This window comes from Petaurus breviceps, unplaced genomic scaffold (assembly GCF_028583685.1).
Source record: "Petaurus breviceps papuanus isolate PSGF00001 unplaced genomic scaffold, PetGlider_PUasm1.0 189, whole genome shotgun sequence".
In the NCBI taxonomy this organism is placed as follows: Eukaryota; Metazoa; Chordata; class Mammalia; order Diprotodontia; family Petauridae; genus Petaurus; species Petaurus breviceps.
The window spans coordinates 49,806,378-49,812,781 of NW_027185809.1; positions in this window are offsets into that span (position 1 = coordinate 49,806,378).

Below are 6,404 nucleotides of genomic sequence, written 5' to 3' on the forward strand. Positions count from 1 at the left end.
TACTACTACTACTACTACTACTACTACTACTACTACTACTACTACTATTACTACTACTACTACACACACACACACACATACACACAGGAGCATGTGCATGCAAACACCAGACAGTAGCCTGCAGAAACCATGAGAGGAGTATTTACAGGAAAGTCATCATGAGCTCAGATAAATAGAGATGCTCCAGGTATACCTGACATTGGAAGCTTGTTGTTCCCAGGGGAAGGAAGCAAGAGTACTCAGGGTGGAAGTTCCAAGAAGCTTCCTCTCAGTACTGACTCTCTACTGATGTTGTGGCTGCTATACTTTAACAACCAGGAAGACATATCAATGTATGCAACTGGAATCTTCTAAGCCAATAGAGTCACAAAGATAATCTCAATATCTTAAACAAAAAAACAACCAAACAAAAAATTAAGTTAGCCTGTGCAGTGTAGGATTTAAGGAAATCCTATACAAGTTTTTTTGTTTGTTTTATTTTGTTTTGTTTTTTACATAGACCATAGTATACATTTCTAATACCATAAATTTTAATGTTATAAGGAGAAAACATTTGCTGGCATCAATAACTTTTAAGCATTTCTGATGAAAAAATTTAAAAAAGAACAGAGTTCATTAGAAACTCTGAAATGCAAACACAAGAGCCAAGAGAAACTTAGCAAGGTAAATAAGTACATTTAAGTCAGTCAGTTAATTAGCATTTATAAAGCTTACTCAGTGCTGGGCACTGTACTAAGAGTTATGCTAAGACCAATTCTAAAGATTTATATGAAGATGAAGTGCTTACATGTTAATACATAGTGGGAGAAGAACCCAATATATCTTGAAAATTCTAATGCTTCCAAGGACCACAGAGGGAGTTAAAAAAAATGCTAACAGGGTCTAGGTGTTATTTGTTTGTTTTAATTTTGCTTTGATTATTAAGAAAGGAAAGAAAAGGGAGAGGTAAAAAATACAATAAGAAAAAAATGAGAAATAAAAGGTTACAGGATTATGTGAAAGGAATCCAGAAATAAAGGAGAGAAACAGGCATCACACATACTTCACTTTTCTCTGAATTGAACAAAGGAGGGTTGAACACACACAATTCCTTGCAGAAATACATTAAATTTAAAAGGAAAAAGACATGGTTCATTAGAGGGTTTTTGATAAAGGGTAAAGTCAAGGAAGGAATACTCATAAGAAAAACAAACTTTGAAAGATGTATAATAAAGATAGGATTAAAAAAAAAGTATAGTAACCAGAGTCAGAACTGGGTGAATAAAGAAGCAACAATTTAATGGAAGTACATAATTTTAATTATAAAACTCACCAATAAAAATAAAAAAGGGTAGCAGATTGGATAAGAAAACAGGAGCCAATAATATATTGCTTTTAAGAAAACCTATTGAAACAGAGATTCATAGTGTTAAAATGAAAGTAGCTAGCGGAATTTATTATGCTTCAAGTGACTGCATAAAAAAAAGCGAGTAGCAATCTTGATCTCAGACTATATGTTACTGGTTTAAAAAAAGGAAAAGAAAAAGAAAAGTTCATCAGTAGAATAGACTATCATCTACTCATGCCCAGAAGCAAATAAACATAGTAGCATAGTGTTTTATAAATGCAAACCTCTCACGACTACTAGGGTAAGGACTCACCAGTCAATAGTAACTATGGGGAAAATAATGGAAATAATTCTGGTAGAAATTAGGTTTAGACTACCATTTTATATCATGTATTCCAATAACCTGAAAATGTATGCATGTAAAATGTCATATGCTAATCAGATTAAACAAATAGGGGAGGAGATACCTTTTCCAAGTATGACTGTCAGAAAAGTTGGACTTAAATTTGGAACTTAGAGGTCATTAACTCCAAGACTTTCATTTTACAGATTAGGATCAGAGAGGATAAATTACTTCTCTAGGGCCACATAGCTAGTGTGCCTTTCCTGAATCCAAGTCCTGTGCTTTAAAACAAGTTTCTCTGACAAAATTCTAGAGCCTACTATATACATATAAAGAATTCATTCAAAATTAGAAGGAAAAAAGGTATTCCCCAATAGATAGAGGATCAAAGGATATGGACAGAAATTTTTCAAAATGAGAAAAAAATCTATCCATGAACACAGGAAAAATATTACAAATAATTAATTAGGTAAATGCAAGTGAAAATAATTCAGGTTTTCATACCCATTAGATAGACAAAAATGGGGCCACAATGAGTTCTTGGATGGGTGGGAAAGATGTGCACATTAATGTATTATTGATGAAGCTAGCAAGTACCACAACTATTCTAAAAAGCAATTTAGAGCTATAAACAAAAATGACTATATAAAACATGATTTCAGAAGACCAATGATTAAACAATCATCTTATTTCTTGTTTTATTATTTTTTTCCAATTTATTTATTTATTTTAAATTTTTAACATTCATTTCCACAAGAATTTGATTTACAAATTTTTCTCCCCATTTTTCCCCTACACCCACCCCAAAATAGTGAGCCTACTGAATACCCCTTTCCCTATCTGTTCTCTATTATATCTTCCCTCATCCCCCCTGCCAACTTTATAGTAGGGCAAGATGGATTTCTATACCCCAGTACCTGTATATCTTGTTTCCCAGTTGCATGTCAAAAGCAATTTTTTTTAACACATTTGTTTTTAAAACTTTGAGTTCCAGATTTTTTCCCTTCTTCTCTCCTCACCCAGTCCCACTGGGAAGATAAGCAATTCAATATAGGTTATATGTGTGAAGTTATGCAAACATTTCCATAGTAGTTATATTGGGAAAGACTAAGTATAATTCCCTCAATTCTATCCTGCCCCCCACTTATTTTATTTTGTCCTTTGACCCTGTCCCTTTTCAAAGTTGTTTGCCTCTAACAACACTCTCCCCCAATTTGCCCTCCCTTCTACCATCTCCTTTCTTATCCTCTTTCCCCCTATTTTCCTGTAGGGTAGGGTACCAAACTGAGTGTTTATGTTATTTCCTCCTTAAGCCAAATTCAATGAAAGTAAGGTTGACCCATTCCCTTTCACCTTCCTACTCTTCCCCTCCATTGTAACAGTTTTCTCTTGCCTCTTTTATATGAAATAATTTATCTATATCAATAATGCAATGTTCACAATGCCTATGGTAACTATAAATATGCAGATATGGTTATTAATAACAAAATATACCAGACTTTCTACATGGGGGACAAAGCTAGAACATTCATTCCAGTACCAAAAAACTGAGTCCCAAAGCCAAAAAGTCAAAGCCATCACAGTAGTTGTAGAGTTGAAACACATAGACACATAGTTAATGCAGTAAACACACACATTCTCAAGCCTTAAAAACAAAACACGCTACCTAAGGCAAAGGTCCTCCTCTCCTCACTCATGGCAACTAATCAGTGTCAATGCAGCTCACACCCAGCAGCTCCAGCCCACCACAGTTCCCATTGCTGGCAGTCTTCAGCAGGAGTCCTTAGCAGAAATTCTGGCTGGCTCAAAAACAGGAATTCATGCTGCCACTGCCACTGCCACTGTTGCTGCTGCCACGCTTTCCATTAAATATGAGATAGTTCACATAGCCTTCTATTTCTTTGATTTTTTTGGATCTGTTTAATAGTATCTTTATTTCTCTAAGATCATTAGCTTCTATTTGCTGCAATCTAATTCTGAAAGAATTATTCTCTTTAGTGAGTTTTTGAAAATCCTTTTCCATCTGGCAAATTTGACTTTTTAAGTCATTCGTCTCCTCATTGGCTTTTTGGGCCTCTTTTGCCATTTGGGTTAGTCTGTTTTAAGGTGTTATTTACTTCAGTATTTTGGGGGTCGCCTTTTGCAAGCTGTTGACTCACTTTTCATGAGATTCTTACATCATTCTCATTTCTCTTCCCAATTATTTTTCCCATTCTTCGGATTTGATTTTCAAGGAAAACTCCCCTGATATTCTAGAACCAGAGGGGAAAATAGATATTGAAAGAATCACTTCATAACCTCTTAAAAGAGATCCCCAAAGAAAAACTCCTAGGAATACTGTAGCCAAATGTCAGAGTTCCCAGGTCAAGGAGAAAATATTGCAAGTATCCAGAAAGAAATAATTTGAGTATGGTGGAAACACAATCAGGCTAACACAAAATCTCACAGTTTTTACATTAAGAGGTCAGAGTACTTGGAATAGGATATTCTGGAGGAAATACAATCAGTATAACACAATATTTAGTAGCTTCTACATTAAGTGATCAGATGCTTAGAATATGATATGCCTGAGGTTAAAGGGTCAAGGATTAAAAACAAGAAGCAGCTACCCAGCAAAACTGAGTATAATCCTTCAGGGGAAAAAAATGGATATTCAGTGGAATAGAGGACTTTTAAGCATTCTTTTTTTCCCAAATGCTTTATTAACTTCTGAGTTACATCATTCATTTCCACCATATTTTGAGTTACAAATTTTCTCCCCTACCCACTGCCCCAAAATAGCAGTCACACAGGATATCCCCTCCTCCAATCTGCTCTCTGCCATATTTTCTCCCATACCCCTTTCGACGTTTCCAGTGTATCTATATGCCCCAGTGCCTGTATATCTGTAATGTAATGCCAAGCAAAGGCAACTTCCCAAGGTTCAAAATACCAGCATAGGTGCTCTCCATTTTATTCAGTGACAAATTAAGAACAGAGAAGATCAAAACATGACATCATTCAAAATACAGCATTTACTAAGTGTGATTAAATAATCTCCAAGTACTACCCATGTCTTTGGTCACTGACTTGTCAGTTTTTCATGTAGATGCTCACGTGGCCCTCACCACACCAGAACTTGAATACAATGCTCATGCTGATCGACTGGCAAAGATTGTTACTGAACATATTGTCCCTACTTTGACAACAACTGATGATCCGGTATTAGCAAAATGGGTCCAACAAACAGCAGGCCATTTGGGGGTCCAGGCCACACACCAGTGGGCACAAGATCGAGGTATTAGTATCGCTCATTCACTGTTAAAACAGATAGCAGAAGAATGTCATATATGTCAATTGGAAAAGGAGTGAACTGTTCCTCGGGTAGTAACTGGAGAGATAGCAAGAGGAAAAGTCCCATCCCAAATATGGCAAATTGATTATATTGGTCCACTACCACTGGATAAAGGATGCAGATTTATATGTACTTGTGTTGACACCTATTCAGGTGTACTAGTGGCTTGTCCTTATAAGAATGCAACCCAGAAAAACACTTGTAAAACTCTAGATCTCATAAATCTATATTATGGAACCCCAATGCAGATTCAAAGTGACAATGGGTCACATTTCAAAGGCAATGAAATGAAGAAGTATTGTGTACTAAACAATATAGAATGGATATATCATATTCCATATTATCCAGATGCATCTGGGTTAATTGAAAGAATGAATGAATTACTGAAAGAACAGTTGAGGAAGTTAAGTTCCAATAATTTATATCAACATTGGAAGGATAATTTGTTCATGGTTTTGTGTAATTTGAGTAATAGAACATTGGGAGGAAGTACACCTCTAGCAGAATGATGACACCAAATATGCAAATTAGAAAACGACAAACACATAAGATCCCAAATATTGAGTATTGGACCTTGAGGCCAGATGTCCCAGCACCGTACCCAGGAACACCTGGTTCGGTGGAGTATAATTTACATTGTTTAGAGGACTTTTGATTGGACAGAAAAGAAATAAGAAAAATCTCCACTGGGATATGCATAAGAATCCCTAAAAATAACTTTGGACAGATTTTACTCAAATCAGAATTAGCAGCTCAAGGAATACATGTATTGGCTGGAGTAATAGATTTTAATTATCAAGGAGAAATTGTTGTAACATTCCATAATTTAGGTGAAGGGACCATACAGATTCATAAAAATGATAGTATAGTTCAAGTGATTATCGTTCCTTATAAAACAACAACAATTGTAAAAACTGACCCTCCTTCCAAAATAACTGTCAGAGGAACTGAAGGATTTGGTCCTACTGATAGAATAAAATCAGGAGCTAAAGTATGCGTAAAACGGAAGCCAGATGATGTTCCAAAGGCTGCAGAGATTATAGCACATGGGAGGGATAACACTGTAACTATTGTTTGTTCTGAAGAAGATGATTATAAAATTATACCCTTAACTTATTTATTCTACCGTGATTGAGACTACAATAATCTGGTTATTGTCTCTTTGCTTCTTCTTGATTTTTTGTCTCTTCACCTTGTTTGCTAGATTTGTTTCTGCAGGCTTGGTACCCTCCACCTGTAGATGCTTGATAGCTTAAGCTGGATGTCACCCCTTGTCTGTAACTGTGATGTGACACCCTTGGACCTTGCGGGACCTCTTGGGACAGGGACAGCTCTACATCTGATTTCAGCAGCAAGTAGCCATGGAAGAAGAGACCTTCACCCCTTACCACAAGATTTTG